Here is an 18,445-nt window from a genome sequence, read left to right as displayed (position 1 = left end):
TAGGGTTAGCGTTAGGGTACAGTTTAGGGTTAGGGTTAGGGTTAGGGTACGGGTTAGGTTTAGGGTTAGGGTACTGGTAAGGGTTAGGGTTAGGGTACAGATTAGGGTTAGGATAAGTGTCAGGTTTATGGTTAGGGTACTGGTTAGGGTTAGGGTTATGGGAAGGGTTAGGGTAGAGATGAGAGTTAGGTATAGGGTTAGGGTTAGGGTTAGGAAACTGGTTATGGTTAGGGTTAGGGTTAGGGTACGGATTAGGGTCAGGTTTAGTGTTAGGGTACGGTTAGGTTTAGGGTTAGGTTTAGGGTTACTGTACGGGTTAGGGTTAGGGTTAGGGTTAGGTTTAGGGTACAGGTTACGGTCAGGTTTAGAGATAGTGTTAGGGAAAGGGTTAGGGTTAGGGTTAGGGTACGGGTTAGGGTAAGGTTTAGGTTTAGGGTTAGGGTTAGGGTTTGGGTAGGGTTTAGGGTACGGATTAGGGTTAGTTTTAGGGTTAGGGTTAAGTTACGGTGTAAGTTAGGGTAGGGGTTAGCGTACGGTTTAGGGTTAGGGTTAGGGTACAGATTGGGTTTAGGGATAGGGTTAGGATTAGGGTATGGGTTAGGGTTAGTGTTAGGGTGAGGGTACTGGTTAGGGTTTGGTTTATGATTAGGGTTAGGGCACGGGTTAGGTTTAGGGTACTGATTACGGTTAGGTTATGGGTAAGGGTTAAGGTTAGGGTACGGGTTATGTTTAGGTTTAGAGTTAGGGTTAGGGTAAGGGTTAGGGTTAAGGTACGGGTTAGCGTTAGGGTTAGGGTTTGGTTAGGGGTTATGGTAAGGATTAGGGTTAGGGTTAGGGATAGGGTTAAGTTACGGTTAAAAGTAGGGAACTGTTTAGCTTAAGGTTTAGGGATAGGGTTAGGGTACGGTTTAGCATTAGGTTTAGGATTAGGGTAACGGTATGGGTTAGGGTTAGTGTTAGTGTTAGGGTTAGGGTACTGGTTAGGGTTTGGTTATGGTTAGGGTTAGGGCACGGGTTATGTTTAGGGTACTGATTATGGTTAGGTTATGGGTAAGGGTTAGGGTTAGTGTTAGGGTTATGGTACGGGTTAGTGTTAGGGTTAGGTTTAGGGTACGGATTATGGTTAGGGTATGGGTTAGGGTTAGTGTTAGGTTACGGAGTAGGGTTAGGGTTAGGGTTAGATTTAGGGTACAGTTTAGTGTTAGGGTTACAATTAGGGTACAGGTTAGAGTTAGAGCTTGGGTACGGGTTACGTTATGGGTAAGGGTTAGTGTTAGGTTTAGGGTTAGGGTACGGTTTAGTGTTAGGTTTAGGATTAGTGTACGGGTTAGGGTTTGGGTTAGGGTACGGGTAGGGGTTAGGGTTAGGGTACGGGTACAGTTTATGTTTAGGGTTAGGGTACAGGTATGGGTTAGGGTTAAGGTTAAGGTTAGGGTTAGGGTTAGGGAACGTGTTAGGGTTAGGGTTAGGGTTAGGGTACTGGTTAGGGTTAGAGTGAGGGTTAGGTTTAGGGTTACGGTTAGGGTTAGGATACGGGTTAGGATAAGGGTTAGTTTTGGGTTAGGGTTAGGGTTAGGTTTAGGGTTAGGGTTAGGGTACGGGTTAGGATTAGGGTTAGGGTTAGGGTTAGGGTTAGGGTACAGGTTAGGGTAATGGTTAGGGTTAGGCTTAGGCTACGTGTTAGGGTTAGGGTTAGGGTATGGTTTAGGGTACGGGTAACGTTTTAGGTTAGGGCTGGGTACGGATTAGGGTTAGGGTTGGGTTTCAGGTTAGGGTTAGTGTACGGGTTAGTGTTTGGTTTATGGTTAGGTTTAGGGTTAGGCTTAGGTTTAGGGTTAGGGTACGAGTTAGGTTTAGGGATAGGGTTAGGATTAGGTTACTGGTTAGTGTTAGGTTTGGGTTAGGTTTGGGTACGGGTGAGGGTTAGGGTTAGGGTTAGGATACGAGTTAGTTTTAGGGTTGGGTTAGGTTACAGGTTAGGGTTAGGTTTAGGGTAAGGTTAGGTTTAGGGTTAGGTTACTGTTTAGGGTTAGGGTTAGGGATAGCGTTAGGGTACAGGTTAGTGTTAGGGTTAGGGTTAGGGTACGGGTTCGGGTGAGTGTGAGGGTTAGGGTACGGGTTAGGGTTAGTGTTAGGTTTAGGGTTAGGGTAATGGTTTGGGTTAGAGTTAGGTTTAGGGTTAGGGTACGGGTTAAGCATAGGGTAATGGTTACGGTTAGGTTTAGGGTTATGGTTTGGGTTAGAGTTAGGTTTAGGGTAGGGGTTAGGGCATGGGTTAGGGTACTGATTAGGGTTAGGGTTAGCGTTAGGGTTAAGTTACGGATTAGGGTTAAGTTACGGGTTAGGTTACGGGTTAGCTTTAGGGTTAGGGTATGGGTTGGGTTTAGGGATAGGGTTAGGGTTAGGGTATGGTTTAGGGGTCTGGTTAGGATTAGGGTACTGGTAAGGGTTAGGGTTTGGGTTAGAGTACCGGTTAGGGTTAGGGTTAGGGTTAGGGTTCGGGAATGGTACGGGTTAGGTTTAGGTTTAGGGTTACGTTTAGGGTTAGGATTAGTGTACTGGTTAGGGTTACGGTTAGGGTTAGGGTTAGGGTACGGGTTAGGGTAAGGGTTAGAGTAGGGTACGGTTAGGGTTAGGGTTAGGGTTAGGTTACGGGTTAGGGTTAGGGTTAGGGAACAGGTTAGGGATAGGTTTAGAGTTAGTGTACGGGATATGGTTAGAGATAGGGTTAGGGGTAGGGTACGGGTTGGCATTAGGAGTAGGGTACATGTTAGGTTTAGGGTTAGGGTTAGGATAAGGGTACAGTTTAGGGTTGGGATTAGGGTTATGGTACGGGTTAGGGTACGGGTTAGGGTACGGGTTAGGGTAGTAGTTAGGGTACGGGTTATGGTTTAGGGTTAGTGTTAGGGTTAGGGTACGGGTTAGGTTAGGGTATGGAAAAGGGTACGGGTTAGGGGTAGGGTTAGGGTACAGTTTAGTGTTAGGGTTAGGTTACGGGTTGGGGTACGGGTTAGGGTTAGGGTGAGGGTACGGGTTAGGGTTAGGGTTAGGGTACTGGTTAGGGTGAGGGTTAGGGTTAGGGTACGGGTTAGGGTTAGGATTAGGGTACAGTTTCGGGTTAGATTTAGGTTTAGGGTTAGGGTTAGCGTACGGGTTAGGGTTAGGATACTGGTTACTGTTAGGGTTAGAGTTAGGGTATGGGTGAGGTTTAGGCTTAGTGTTAGGGTTAGGGTACGGGTTAGGTTTAGGGTTAGGGTTATGTGACGTTTTAGGGTTAGGGTTAGGGTATGGGTTAAGGAAATGGTTAGGGTTATGGTTAGGTTACGGGTTAGGGTTTAGGGTACTGGTTACGGTATGGGTTAGGGTTAGGTTTAGGGTACTGGTTAGGGTTAGGGATAGGGTTAGGCTAAGGATTAGGGTTAGGGTTAGGGTACTGGTTAGGATTAGGGTTAGGGTTAGGGTACTGGTTAGGGTTAGGGTTAGGGTTAGCATTAGGGTCATGTTAGGTTTAGGTCTAGGGTTAGTTTTAGGGTTAGGATACGGGTTAGGGTTAGGGTTAGGGTTAGGGTTAGGGTACGTGTTAGGTTTAGGATTAGGTTACGGGTTAAGGTTAGGGTAGGGTTAGGGTTAGGCTTATGGTTAGGGTGAGGGTAGGTGTTAGGGTTAGGGTTAGGACTAGGTTTATGATTATGGTTAGGGTACGGGATAGGGTTAGTGTTAGTGTACAGCTTAGGGTACAGGTTAGGGTTAGGATTATGGTATGGATTAGAGTTAGGGTTAGTGTAAGGGTACGTGTTAGGGTTAAGGTTAGTGTACGGGTTAGGGATAGGTTTAGCGTTAGGGTTAAGGTAGGGGTGAGGTTTAGGTTAAGGGTTAGGGTACGGGAAAGGTGAGGGTTAGAGTTAGGTGACGGTTTTGGGTTAGGGTTAGGGTTTGGGTTACGATATTGTTTAGGGTTAGGTTTAGGTTTAGGTATAGGGTTAGGTTAAGGGTTAGGGTATGGGTTACGGTACGGGATAGGGTTAGGTTTAGGGTACTGGTTAGGTTTAGGGTTAGGGTTAGGGTACGGGTTATGGTTAGAGTAAGGTTTATGGTTAGGTTACGGGTTAAGGTTAGGGTACGGGTTAGGGTTAGGGTGAATGTCCAGTTTTGGGGTTGGGTTAGGGTTAGGGTTAGGTTGCGGGTTGGGGTTAGGGCTTGGTTCGGGTTAGGGTACGGGTTAGGGTACGGGTAAGGGTTAGGGTACGGTTTAGGTTTAGTGTTCGGTTTAGGGTACGGGTTAGGATTAAGGTTAGGGTTAGGGTTAGGGTACGGGTTAGGGTTGTGGTTAGGGTTAGGGTTAGCGTTTGGGTACAGGTTAGGGTTAGGTTTAGGGTTAGGGTTAGGGATAGGACACGGGTTTGGGTTAGGGTTAGGTTTAGGGTACGTGTTAGGGTTATGGTTAGCGTGAGGATACTGGTTAGGGGTAGGGTCAGGGTTAGGGTATGGGTTAGGTTTACGGTTAGGGTTAGTGTACGGTTTAAGGTTAGGGTTATGTTTAGGGTACTGGTTTGTTTTACGGTTACGGAAAGTGTACGCGTTAGGGTTAGGGTTAGGTTACGGTTTAGGGTTAAGTTGAGGGTTAGGGTAGGGGTTAGGATTAGGGTTAGGGTACGGTTTAGGGTACGGTTTAGGGTTAGGATATGGGTTACGGTTTCTGTAAGGGTACGGGTTAGGGTTAGGGTTAGTTTTAGGGTTAAGGTACTGGTTAGGGTTAGGTTTATGGTTAGGGTAGGGGATACGGTTAGGGTTAGGGGTAGGTTTAGGGTACGGGTTAGGGTTAAGATTAGGGTTAGGGTTAGCGTTAGGGTATGGGTTAGGATTACGGTTAGGGAACAGGTTAGGGTACGGGTTAGGGTTAGTGTTAGGGTTAGGGTTAGGGTACGGGTTAGCAATAGGGTTAGGGTTAGGGTTAGGTTTAGTGTATGGGTTAGGGTTAGGATAAGGGTACGGGTAAGGGTTAGGGTTAGGGTAAGGGTACGGGATCGGGTTAGTGTTAGGGTTAGGGAACGGGTTAGGGTTAAGGTTAGGGTTAGGGTTAGGCTACAGGTTAGGGTTAGGGTTAGGAATAGGGTTACCAGTAGGGTGAGGGTTAGTGTTAGTTTACAGGTTAGGGTTATGGCTTGGTACAGGATAGGGTACGAGTTCGGGTATGGGTTAGTGTTAGGGATTGGGTTAGGGTTAGAGTAAGGTTTAGGTAACGGGTTAGGGTTAGGATTATGGTTAGGGTACGGGTTAGGGTACGGGTTAGGGTACTGGTTAGGGTTAGGGTTAGGGTTCAGGTTAGGATGAGGGTTAGGTTTAGCATTAGGTTTAGGAATAGGGGTAGGGTTAGGATACGGGGAGGGTTAGGTTTAGGGTTAGGGTTAGGGTAATGGTTAGGTTTGGGGTTAGGGTACGGGGCAGGGTCAGGTTTATTGTTAGGGTTAGGTACGGGTTGGGGTTAGGGTTAGGTTACCGGTTAGGTTTAGCGTTAGGGTTAGGGTTAGGTTTATGGTACGGTTTAGGGTTACGGTTCGGGTTAGGGTTAGGGTACTGGTTTCGTTTAGGGTTAGGGTTAGGTTACAGGTTAGGTTTAGGGTACTGGTTAGGGTGAGGGTAAGTGTTAGGGTACGGGTTAGGGTTAGGGTTAGGGTACACTTTAGGGTTAGGTTTAAAGTTAGGGTTAGGGTTAGGATACGGGTTAGGTTTAGGGTAAGTTTTAGGGTACGGGTTAGGGGTAGGGTTAGGGTAAGGGTACGGTTTAGGGTTACGGTTAGGGTACTGGTTACGGTTAGGTTTAGGGTACGGGTTAGGGTCAGGATTAGGGTTAGGGTTAGGGTACGGGTTGGGGTAAGGTTTAGGTTCGGGGTAGGGTTAGGGTTAGGGTTAGGTTTCGGGTTAGGGTTAGGTTTAGGTTTAGCTTCAGGGTTATGGTTAGGGGGAGGGTTATGATGGGTTAGGGTTAGGGTTAGGGCTTGGGTAATGGTTAGATTTAGGGTTAGGGTACAGAGTAGGGTCAGGTTTATTGTTAGGGTTAGGGTATATGTCGGGGTTAGGGTTAGGTTACTGGTTAGGGTTAGCGTTAGGGTTAGGGTTAGGTTTAGGGTACGGTTTAGGTTTAGGGTTAGGGTTAGGGTTAGGATACTGGTTTCCTTTAGGGTTAGGGTTATGTTACGGTTTAGGTTTAGGGTACTGGTTAGGGTGAGGGCAAGTTTAGGGTACGGGTTAGGGTTAGGGTTAGTGTTAGGGTTAGGGTACGGGTAAGGGTTAGGTTTAGCTGACAGGTTAGGGTTAGAGTTAGGGTTAGGGTTAGGGTTAGGTTACGGTTTAGGGTTAGGTTTAGGGTAGGGTTAGGGTACTGGTTTGGTTTAGTGTTAGGGTAAGGGTACGGTTAGTTTTACTTGTAGGGTTAGGGTTAGATTTAGGAATGGGTTAGGGTTCGGGTTAGGGTTAGGGTTAGTGTACACCTAGGGTACGGGTAAGGGTTACGGTTAGGGAAGGGTACGGGTTAGGGTTAGGGTTAGGGTTATGGTTAGGTTTAGTGTATGGGTTAGGGTTACGTTTAGGGTACGGGTTAGGGTTAGGTTTAGGGTTAGGTTAAGGGTACGGGTTAGGGTTAGGCTTAGTGTTAGGGTACGGGTTAGGTTTAAGTTTAGGCTTAGGGTATTGGTTAGGGTTAGGTTTAGTGTACGGGTTAGAGTAGGGTACGGTTTGTGGTTGTGGTGAGTGTATGGGTTAGGGGTAGGATGAGGGTTAGGGTTAGTTACGATTTAGGGTTAGGGCTGGGTACGGGTTATGGTACAGGTTCGGGTATGGTTTGGTTTAGGGTGAAGGTTAGGGTACAGGATCGGGTTAGGGTTCACTTAGGGTTAGGAACGGGTTAGTGTTAGTGTATGGTTTAGGATTAGGTACAGGTTAGGATTAGGGTACAGCTTAGGGAAAGGGTTAGGGTACATGTTAGGTTTAGGGGTAGGGTAAGGGTACGGGTTAGGGTTAGGGTTAGGATAGGGTTTAGGCTTAGTGTTAGGGTTAGGGTTAGGGTACGGGTTACGTTACTGGTTAGGGTTAGGGTTAGGGTAGGTTACGGGTTAGGGTTAGGGTTAGGGTATGGGTTACGGTACGGGAAAGGGTTAGGTTTAGGGTACTGGTTAGTTTTAGGGTTAGGGTACGGATTAGGGTTGGGTTTAGGGTTAGATTACGGGTCAAGATCAATGTTAGGTTTAGGTTTATGGTAATAGTTAGGGTTAGGGTTAGGTTTAGCGTTAGGGTACAGGTTAGGGTTAGGTTTAGGGATAGGGTTAGGGTTAGGACGGGTTAGGGTTAGGGTATGGGTTAGGGTTAGGGTTAGGGTACGGGTTAGGGTTAGGGTTAGGGTAAGGGTACGGGTTAGGATGAGGGTTAGGGTTAGGGTTAGGGTACTGGTTAGGGTTAGGGTTAGCGTTAGCGTACAGGTTACTGTTAGGTTAAGAGTAAAGGGTAGGTTTAGGATACGGGTTAGGGTTAGGGTTAGTGTTAGGGTTACGGTTAGGTTACGGTTTAGGGTTAGGGTTAGGGTACCGGTTACAGTATTGGTTAGGTTTTGGGTTAGGGTTAGGTTTAGGGTTAGCGTTAGGGTTAGGGTACGGGTTACGGTACAGGTTAGAGTTAGGTTTAGGATAGTGGTTTGAGTTAGGGTTACGGTCAGTTTACGTATTAGTGTTAGCGTTAGGGTTAGGGTACTGTTTAGGATTAGGGTTAGGGTTATGGGTCGGTTTAAGGTACTGATTAGGGTTAGGGTTAGGGTTAGGGTACAGTTTAGGGTTAGGTTTAGGTTTAGGGTTAGGGTTAGGATACGGGTTAGAGTTAGGGTTAGGGTGAGGGTAAGGGGTGGGGATGGGGTTAGGGTTAGGGTACTGGTTAGGTTTAGGGTTAGGGTTAGGGTACGGGTTAGGGTTAGGTTTAGGGTTAAGCTTAGGGTATGGTTTAAGGTTAGGGTTAGGTTTAGGGTACTGGTTTGCTTTAGGGTTAGGGTAAGGGTATGCTATGGGTTAGGGTTAGGGTACGTGTTCGGGTTAGGGTTAGGGTTAGGGTTAGGGTTAGTGTACTGGTTAGGGTTAGGGTTAGGGTTAGTTTTAGGGTATGGGTTAGGGTTAAGGTTAGGGTTAGGGTTAGGGTTAGCGTTAGGGTACAGTTTAGGGTTACAGTTAGGGTACGGGTTATGGTACGGGTTCAGTTTAGGATTAGGGTTAGGTTTAGTGTTAGGTTTCCAGTGAGGGTTAAGCTTAGGGTCAGGGATAGGGTTAGGGTTAGGGTTAGATACGGGTTAGGTTTAGGGTAGGGTTAGGGTTAGGATTAGGGTCTGGGTTAGGATTAGGGTTAGGGTTATGGTACGGCTGAGGATACGGATTAGGGTACGGGTTAGGGTTAGGGTTAGGGTAAGGTTAGGGGTAGGGTTTGTGTTAGGGTATGGGTTAGGGTTAGGGTAGGGTTAGGGTACTGGTTAGGATTAGGTTTGGGTCGGGTAGGGGTTAGGGTTAGGGTTAGGTTCAGGGTCAGAGTACGAGTTAGGGTAAGGGTTAGTGTTAGGGTTAGGGTACTGGTTAGGGTTAGGTTTAGGGTAAGGGTACAGGTTAGGGTTAGGGTTAGGGTTAGGATTACACTACAGGTCAGCTTTAAGGTTAGGGTGAGGTTACCGGTTAGGGTTAGGGTTAGGGTACGGGTTAGGGTTAGGGTTAGGGTAAGGCTTAGGATTAGGGTACGGGTTAGGTTTAGGGTAGGTTTATGGTACGGGTTAGGGTCCGGGTTAGGGTAAAGTTTAGGGTACGGGATAGGGTTTAGGTTTAGTGTCAGGGAATGGGTTAGTTTTGGGGTTAGTGTTAGGGTACGGGTTAGGGCTACTGTTAGGGTTAGGGTTAGGGTTAGGGTATGGCTTAGGGTTAGGGTTAGGGTTAGGGTACGGGTTACGGTCAGGGATAGGGTGTGGGTTAGTGTACAGATTAGGGTTAGGGTTAGGATATGGGTTACGGTTAGGTTTAGCGTTAGGGTTAGATTACAGGTTGGGTTAGGGTACCGGTTAAGTTACGGGTTTGGGTTAGGGTTAGTGTACGGATTAGGGTAGGGGTTAGGGTACGGATTAGGGTTAGGTTTAGGGTTAGGGTTAAGTTACGGTTTAGGGTAGGGTACGGGTTAGTGTATGGTTTAGGGTTAGGGTTAGGGTACGGGTTGTGTTTAGGGTAAGGTTTAGGGTTAGGGTATGGTTTAGGGCTAGATTTAGGGTTAAGGTTAGGGTACTGGTTATGGTTTGGTTTAGGGTTAGGGTTTGGATTAGGGTTAGATTAGGTTTAGGGTATTGATTATGGTTAGGGTAGGGTTAGGGTACGGGTTAGGGTTAGGGTACGGGTTAGGGTTAGGGTACTGGTGAGATTTAGGGTTTGGGTTAGAGTTAGTGTTACGTTACGGATTAGGGTTAGGGTTACGGTTATGGTTAGGGTTAGGGTACGGTTTAGTGTTACGGTTAGGATTAGGGTACAGGATAGGGGTAGGGTTAAGGTTAGGGTACGGGTTAGGGTTATGGTTAGGGTACATGGTAGGGTACGGTTTAGTGTTAGTGTTAGAGTTAGGATTAGGGTTAGGGTTCTGGTTAGGGTTAGGGTTAGGTTTAGGGTACAGTTTAGGGTTAGGGTTAGGGTTAGGGTTAGGGTTAGGGTTAGGGTTAGGGAACGGGTTAGCAACAGGGTGAGGGTTAGGGTTAGGTTTAGGGTGCGGGTTATAGTTAGGGTTAGGGTATGGTTTAGGGTTAGGGCTAGGGTAAGGTTACGGGTTAGGGTTAGCGTTAGGGTACAGGTTAGGATATGGGATAGGTATAAGGTTAGGGTTAGGGTTAGGGTTAGGGTACTGGTTGGGGTTAGGGTTAGGGTACGGGTTATGGTTAGAGTAAGGGTTATGGTTAGGGTACGGGTTAGGGTTAGGGTTAGGGTTAGGGTACTGGTTAGGGTAAGGGTTAGGGTTAGGGTTAGGGTTAGGGTACTGGTTTGGTTTAGGGTTAGGTTTAGGCTACACGTTAGGGTTAGGGTACGTTTTCGTGTTAGGGTTAGGGTTAGGGTACTGGTTAGGATTAGGGTTAGGTTTAGGGTAGGGGTTAGGGTTAGGGTTAGGTTTAGAGAACGGGTTAGGGTTAAGGTTAGGGTACGGGTTAGGGTTAGGGTTAGGGTTAGGGTACGGGTTAGCAATAGGGTTAGGGTTAGGGTTAGCGTTAGATTAAGGGTTTGGGTTAGTGGACGGTTTAGGGTTAGGGTACGGGTTAGGGTTAGGGTGAGTGTACGGATTAGCGGTAGGGTTAGTGTTAGGGTTAGGTTATGGGTTAGGGTTCGGGCTCGGTACCGGTTAGGGAACGGGTTAGGGAACGGTTTAGGGTTAGGGTAAGGGTTAGGGTTAGGGTTAGGTTACGGGTTAGGGTTAGGGTTAGGGTTAGGGTTAGCGTACAGGTTACGGTACGGGTTAGCGTTAGGTTTAGGGTACGGATTAGGGTTAGGGTTAGGGTTAGGGTACGGGTTAGGATTAGGGTTAGGGTTAGGGTACTGGTTTGGTTTAGGGTTAGGTTTACGCAACACGTTAGGGTTAGGTTTAGGGTGCGGGTTCGGGATAGGGTTAGGGTTAGGGTACTGGTTAGGATTAGGGTTAGGGTTAGGGTAGGGGTTAGGGTTAGGTGTAGGGTTAGGGTTAAGTTACGGGTTAGGGTTAGGGTTAGGGTTAGGGTTAGGTTTAGGTTTAGGGGTAGGGTTACGGTTAGGGTTAGGGTTAGGGTTAGGGTTGGGTATGGGTTAGGGTACGGGTCAGGGTACAGGTTAGGGTTAGGGTCCTTGTTAGGTTTAAGGTTAGGGTTAGGGTTTGGGTTAGGGTAAGGGTCAGGTTTAGGGTACGACTTATTTTTATGGTAAGGGTGAGGGTACGGGTTAGGGTTAGGGTTAGGCTTAGGTTTAGTGTTAGGTAACGGGTTAGGGTTAGGATTAGGGTTAGGGTTAGGGTACTGGTAAGGTTAGGGTTAAGGTTAGGGAAGGTACAGGTTTGGGTTAGGGTAGGGTTACGGTTAGGTTAGGATCCGGGTTAGGTTTATGAATAGGGTACGGGTTAGGGTAAGGGTTAGGGTTAGGGTTAGGGTTAGGGTTAGGTACCGGTTAGGGTACGGGTTAGGTTTAGGGTACGGGTGACGGTTAGGGTTAGGGTTAGGGTACGGGTTACGATACGGGTTAGGGTTAGGGTACGGGTTAGGGTTAGGTTTAGGTTTAGTGTACGGGTTAGGTTTAGGGTAAGGGTACGGGTTAGGATTAAGAATAGCGTTAGGGTCAGTGTTAGGTTTAGGTTTAGGGTACGTGTTAGGGTTAAGGTTAGGTTTAGGGTTAGGTTCCTGGTTAGGATTAGGGTTAGGGTTAGGGTACGGGTTAGGTTAGATTAAGTGTTAGGTTCAGGGTACGGGTTAGGATTACGGTACGGGATAGGGTTAGGGTGAGTGTACAGGTTAGCAGTAGGGTTAAGATTAGGGTTAGGTTACGGGTTAGGGTTACGGCTGGGTACGGGTTAGGATACGGGTTAGGGTATGGGTTAGGATTAGTGTATGGGTGCGGTTTAGGTTTAGGGTTAGATTACGTGTTAGGGTTAGGGTGGGGTTAGGTACGGATGTTTTAGGGGTCAGGTTAGGGTACTGGTTATGGGTTACGGTTAGGGTTAGGGTACGGTTTAGGGTTACGGTTAGCGTTAGAGTCAGGGTACGGGTTAGGGTTAGGTTTATGGTACGGGTTAGGGATAGGGTTAGGGTTAGGGTTAGGGCAAGGTTTAGGGTTAGGTCTAGGGTTAGGGTTAGGGTACTGGTTTCGTTTCAGGTTAGGGTTAGGGTACGCGTTAGGTTTAGGGATAGGTTTAGGGTATGGGTTAGGGTACGGTTTAGGGTTAAGGTTAGTGTACGGCTTAGGGTCCGGGTTAGGGTTAGGGTTAGGGTACGGATAAGGGTTAGGGTTAGGGTAAGGGTACGCGTTAGGGTTAGGGTTAGGGTGCGTGTTAGAGTTAGGGTTAAGTTTAGGGTTATGGTACTGGTTAGGGTTAGGGTTAGGGTAGGGGTTAGGGTTAAGTTTAGGGTTAGGTTTAGGATATGGGTTAGGTTTAAGGTTAGGGTTAGGGTTAGGGTTAGGTTCAGCGTTAGGTTACGGGTTAGGGTTAGGGTGAGGGATAGGGTACGGGTTAGGATTATTGTTAGGGTTAGGGTACGGGTAAGGGTTAGGGTACGGGTTAGGGTTAGGGTGAGGGTTAGGGTTAGGGTTAGGATTATGGTCAGGGTTAGGGTTCTGGTTAGGCTTAGGCTTAGGGTACGGGTTAGGGTTAGGGTTAGGGTACCGGTAAGGGTAAGGGTTACGTTTAGGGTTAGGGTCCTGGTTTGGTTTAGGGTTAGGTTTAGGCTACGCGTTAGGGTTAGGGTTAAGGTATGGGTTCGGGTTTGGGTTAGGGTTAGGGTTAGGGTACTGGTTAGGATTAGGGTTAGGGTTACGGTAGGCGTTAGGGTTAGGGGTAGGGTTAGGGTTAGATTTAGAGTACGGGTTAGGGTTAAGTTTAGGGTACGGGTTAGGGTACGGGTTAGGGTTAGTGTTAGGGTTAGGTTTAGGGTACGGGTTAGCAATAGGGTTAGAGTTAGTGTTAGGGTTAGAGTAAGGGTTTGGGTTAGTGGACGGGTTAGGGTTAGGGTACGGGTTAGAGTTAGGGTGAGTGTACGATTAGCGGTGGGGTTAGCGTTAGGGTTAGGTTACGGGTTAGGTTTCGGGCTCGGTACTGGTTAGGGAACATGTTAGGGAAAGGGTTAGGGTTAGGTTACGGGTTAGGGTTAGGGTTAGGGGAGGGTTAGGTTTAGGGTTAGTGTTAGGGTTAGGGTTAGCGTACAGGTTACGGTACGGGTTAGGTTTAGGTTGAGGGTACGGATTAGGGTTAGGGTTAGGGTACAGGTTAGGATTAGGGTTAGGGTTAGGGTACTGGTTAGGGTAAGGGTTAGGGTTAGGGATAGGGTACTGGTTTGGTTTAGGGATTAGGTTTAGGCTACGCGTTAGGGTTAGGGTTAGGGTACGGGTTCGGGTTCGGGTTCGGGTTAGGGTTACGGTACTTCTTAGGATTAGGGTTAGGGTTAGGGTAGGGGTTAGGGTTAGGGGTAGGGTTAGGGTTAGGTTTAGAGTACGGGTTAGGGTTAAGGTTAGAGTACGGGTTATGGTACGGGTAAGGGTTAGTGTTAGGTTTAGGGTTAGGGTACGGGTTAGCAATAGGGTTAGGGTTAGGGTTAGTGTTAGAGTAAGGGTTTGGGTTAGTGGACGGGTTAGGGTTAGGGTACGGGTTCGGGTTAGGGTGAGTGTACGGATTAGCGGTTGGGTTAGCGTTAGGGTTAGGTTACGGGTTAGGTTTCGGGCTCAGCACCGGTTAGGGTATGGGTTAGGGAACGGGTTAGGGTTAGGGTATGGGTTAAGGTTAGGGTTAGGGTTAGGGTTAGGGTTAGGTTTAGGGATAGGGTTACGGTAAGGGTTAGGGTACTGGTTAGGTTTAGGGTTAGGGTACGGTTTAGAGTTAGTGTAAGGGTTTGGGTTTGGGTACGGGTTAGGGTTAGGGTGCAGCTTAGGGTAAGTGTGAGGGTACGGGTTAGGTTTAGGGTTAGGGTTAGGGTTAGGGTTAGGGTACGGGTTAGGTTTAGGGCTAGGATACGGGTTCGGGAACGGGTTAGGTTTAGGGTGAGGGTACTTGTTAGGTTTAGGGTTAGGGTTAGGGTACGGATTAGGGGTAGGGTTTGGGTTAGGGTACTTGTTAGGGTTAGGGTTAGGGTATGTGTTAGGGTTAGGGTTAGGATTAGGTTTAGGGTACGGGTGAGGGTTATGGTTAGGTTACGGCTTAGGGTTAGGATTAAGGTTAGGGTTATGGTACGGTTTCGGGTTAGGGTTAGGGTACTTGTTTGTTTTAGCGGTAGGGATAGGGTACTGATTAGGGTTAGGGTTAGTTTTAGGGTAGGGTTTTGGGTTAGTGTTAGGGTTAGGGATAGGTTTAGGGTACGGGTTAGGGTTAGGGTTAGGTTTAGGGTTAGGTTACGGGTTAAGGTTAGGTTTAGGGTACTGGTTATGGTAAGGTTAGGGTTAGGTATTGGGTTAGGGTTAGGGTACCGGTTAGGATTGGGGTTAAGTTTAGGGTTATGGTGAGGTTACTGGAGAGGGTTAGGGTTAGGGTTAGGGTTAGGGTACAGGTTAGGGTTAAGGGTAGTGTTAGGGTTAGGGTTAGGGGTTAGGTTACGTGTTAGAGTACGGGATAGGGTTAGGGTTAGTGTTAGAGTTAGTGTTAGGGTAAGGGTTAGGCATAGGGTTAGGTTTAGGGTTAGGTTTAGGGTACGGGTTAGGGTTAGGGTTAGGGTTAGGGAACGGGTGAGGGTTAGGGTTAGAGTACGGGTTAGCAAGAGAGTTTGTAAGGGTTAGGTTTCGTGAATGGGTTAGGGTTAGTGTTAGGGTACGGGTTAGGTTTAGGGTTAGGGTAAGGGTACGGGTTAGGGTTAGGGTTAGGGTTAGGGTACGGGTTAGGGTAAGGGTAAGGGATAGGGTTAGGGTGAGTGTATGGGTTAGCAGTATGGTTAAGATTAGGGTTAGGTTACGGTTTAGGGCTACGGCTGGGTACAGGTTAGGGTACGGGTTAGGGTACGGGTTAGGATTAGGTTACGGTTTAGGGTTAGGGTTAGGGTGAGGTTTATGGTATGGTTTAGGGATAGGATAAGGGTTAGGGTTAGGTTCCATTTTATGGTTAGTGCTAGGGTTAGGGTTAGGGTACTGGTTTCATTTAGGGATAGGGTTAGGGTACGGGTTAGGATTAGGTTTAGGTTTAGGTTTAGGGTTAGGCTATGGGTTAGGGTTAAGTTAAGTGTATGGCTTAGGGTACGGGTTAGGGTACATGTTAGGGTTAGATTAAGGGTTAGCGTTAGGGTACGGGTTGGGGAACGGGTTAGGGTTAGGGTTAGGGTTAGGGTACGGGTACGAGTTAGGGTTAGGGTTAGTGTATGGTTGAGGGTTAGGTTTAGGGTTAGAGTTAGGATACGTGTTAGGTTTAGGGTTAAGGTTAGATTACGGGTTAGGGTTAGGGTTCTGGTTAGGGTTAGGGTTAGGGTTAGGGTACGAGTTAGGGTTAGGGTTAGGGTACACGTTAGGGCTAGGTTTAGGTTACGGGTGATGGTTAGGGTTAGTGTTAGTGTTAGATTACGAGTTAGGTTTAGAGTTAGGGTAAGTGTTAGGTTTAGGATTAGGTTAGGTTAGGGTTAGGGTTAGGATTAGGGTACAGGTTGGGTTAATGTTAGGGTTAGGGTTAGGACGAGTGTACAGGTTAGGGGTAGGGTTAGTGTTAGGGTTAGGTTACGGGTTAGGGTTAGGGCTGAGTATGGGTTAGTGTACGGTTTAGGGTATGGGTTAGGGTTAGGGTGAGTGAACGGGTTATCAGTAGGGTTAGGGTTAGGGTTAGGGTACGGGTAGGGTTAGGGTTAGGTTACGGGTTAGGATACGGGTTAGGGTTAGGGTTAGGTTTAGGCTACTGGCTGGGTTAGGGTTAGGGTTACGGTATGGGTGAGGGTTAGGGTTAGGGTACGGGTTACGATCAGGTTTAGGGTTAGGGTACGGTTTAGGGTAAGGGTTAGGGTATGGTTTACGGTACTGGTAGGGTTAGGGTTAGGGTTAGGTTACGGGTTATGGTTAGGGAAGGGTTAGGGTTAGCGTAGGGGTTAGGGTTAGAGTTAGGGTAAGTGTCCGGGTTAGGGTTAGTGTTAGGGTTTGGGTATGGGTTAGGGTTAAGGTTAGGGTTAGGGTTAGGGTAGTGTACATGTTAGGGTTAGGGTTAGGGTATGGGTGAGGGTTAGGGTTAGGGTTAGGGTTAGGGTATATGTTAGGGTTAGGGTTAGGGTTAGGTTACAGTTTAGGGTTAGGGTTAGGGTAGCGGTTACGGTGCTGCTTAGGTTTAGGATTAGATTTAGGTTACGGTTTAGGTTTAGAGTTAGGGTACACGTTGCGGTATGGGTTAGGGTTAGGTTTAGGGTACTGGTAAGGGTTAGGGTTAGGGAACGGATTAGGGTTAGGGATAGGGTAAGCATATGGGTTAGGATTGGGGTTATGGTTAGTGTTAGGGTACTGATTAAGGTTAGGGTTAGGGTTAGCATTAGGGTACTAGTTAGGGTTAGGTTTAGGGTTAGGGTTAGTGTTAGGGTTAGGATACGGGTAAGGGTTAGGGTTAGGGTACGGGTTAGGGTTAGCGTTAGCGTTAGGGTACTGGTTAGGGTTAGGGTTAGGGTTAGGGTACGGCTTAGTGTTAGAGTTAGGGTTAGGGTACGGGTTAGGTTTAGGGTTAGGGTTAGCTTACGGGTTAGGGTTAGGGTTAGGGTACGGTTAAGTGCTAGGGGTAGGGTTAGGGTACTGTTTTGTTTTAGGAGTAGGGTAAGGGTACACGTGAGGATTAGGGTTAGGGGACGGGTTAGGTTTAGGGTTAGGGTTAGGGTGCTGTTTAGGGTTAGGATTAGGTTTAGGGTAGGGGTTATGGTCAGGGTTAGGGTTAGGGTTAGAGTATGGGTTAGGGTTAAGGTTAGGGTTAGGGTTAAGTTTAGGTTTAGTGTCCATGTAACAGTTAGCGTTAGGGTACGGGTTATGGTTCGGGTTAGGGTTAGGGTACGGGTTAGTGTTAGGGTTAGGGTTAGGTTGAGGGTTAGGGTACGGGTTAGGGTACTGGTTAGGGTTTGGTTTAGGGTACTGGTTAGGGTTAGGGTTATGGTTAGGGTTAGGGTACTGGTTAGGGTTAGGATTAGTGTTAGGGTTAGGGTACGGGTTAGGGTTAGCGTTAGGTTACGGGATAGGGTTAGGTTTAGGGTTACTGTTAGGGTTACGGTATGGTTTAGGGTTAGCTTTAGGGTTAGGGTACAGGTTTCGTTTAGGACTAGGGTTAGGGTACGGGTTAGGTTTAGGGTTCGGTTTAGGTTTAGGTTTCGGGTACGGGTTAGGGTACTGGTTAGGGTTAGCGTAAGTGTACGGATTAGGGTACGGGTTAGGGTTAGGGTTAGGATACGAATTAGGGTTAGGGTTAGGGTAAGGGTACGGTTTAGGGTTAGGGTTACGGTATGGGTTAGGGAGAGGGTACGGGTTAGCGTTAGGGTACTGGTTAGGGTTAGGCTGAGGGTTAGGGTAGGGGTTAGGGTTCGTGTTAGGGTTAGGATTAGGGTATGGGTTAGGGTTATGGTTAGGGTTAGTTTTAGCATTAGGGTACGGGTTAAGGTTACAGTTAGGTTACGGGTTAGGGTACCGGCCAGGTTTAGTGTTAGGGTTAGGGTTATGATATGGGTTACCAATAGGGTTAGGGTTAGGGTTAGGTTTAGTGTACGGGTTAGGGTTAGGGTTAGGGTACTTGTTAGGGTAACGGGACAGGTGAGGGTTCGGGTTAGGGTTAGTGTACGGGTTAGGGTTAAGGTTAGGGTTAGTGTACTGGTTAGGGTTAGGGTTAGGGGACGGGTTAGGGTTAGAGTAAGGGTTAGGGTAGGGTACGGGTTAGGGTTAGGGTACGGGTTAGGGGTACGGTGAGTGTACGGGTTAGGGGTAGGGTTAGGGTTAGAGTTAGCTTACGGGTTAGGGTTAGGGCTGGGTACGCGTTAGGGTACGTGTTAGGGTACGGGTTAGGGTTAGGGTACGGTTTAGGTTTAGTGTTAGGGTTAGGGTACGAGTAGGGGACTGGTTAGGGTTAGGGTACTGGTTAGGGTTAGGGTTACGGAAGTGTCGTGGTTAGGGTTAGGGTTAGGGTACGGGTTAGGTTTAGTGTATGGGTTAGGGTTAGGGTACGGTTTAGGGTTAGGGTACGGCTTCGGGTAAGGGTGAGGTTACGGGTTAGGTTTAGGGTTAGGGTTAGGGTTGGAGTACGGGTTATCATTAGGTTTAGGGTACGGGCTAGGTTTCGGGTTAGGGTTAGAGTTTGGCTTAGGGTACTGGTTAGGGTTAGAGTTAGGGATAGGGTGAAGTGTGAGTGTTAGGTTTAGGGTTAGAGTACCGGTTTGTTTATGGTTAGGGTTAGGGTACGGGTTACGTTACTGGTTATTGATAGGGTTAGTTTAGGTTACGGGTTAGGGTACGGGGTACAGTACTGGTTAGGGTTATTTTTAGGGTACTGGTTAGGGTTAGGTTTATGGTTAGGGTACGGATTAGGGTTAGGGTTAGCGTTAGAGTACGGGTTAGGATTAGGGTGAGGGTTAGGGTTAGGGTACTGGTTAGGGTTAGGGTTAGGGTTAGGGTACTGGTTAGGGTTAGGGTTAAGGTTAGGGTTAGGATTAGGTTTAGTTTACTGGTTAGGGTAAGGGTTAGGTTTAGGGTACCGGTGAGGTTTAGGGTTAGGGTTAGGGTACAGGTTAGGGTTAGGTTTAGGGTTAGGTTACGGT

The sequence above is a fragment of the Vulpes vulpes genome, chromosome 16 (genome assembly GCF_048418805.1).
Source record: "Vulpes vulpes isolate BD-2025 chromosome 16, VulVul3, whole genome shotgun sequence".
In the NCBI taxonomy this organism is placed as follows: domain Eukaryota; kingdom Metazoa; phylum Chordata; class Mammalia; order Carnivora; family Canidae; genus Vulpes; species Vulpes vulpes.
This window is presented reverse-complemented; position numbering follows the sequence as displayed.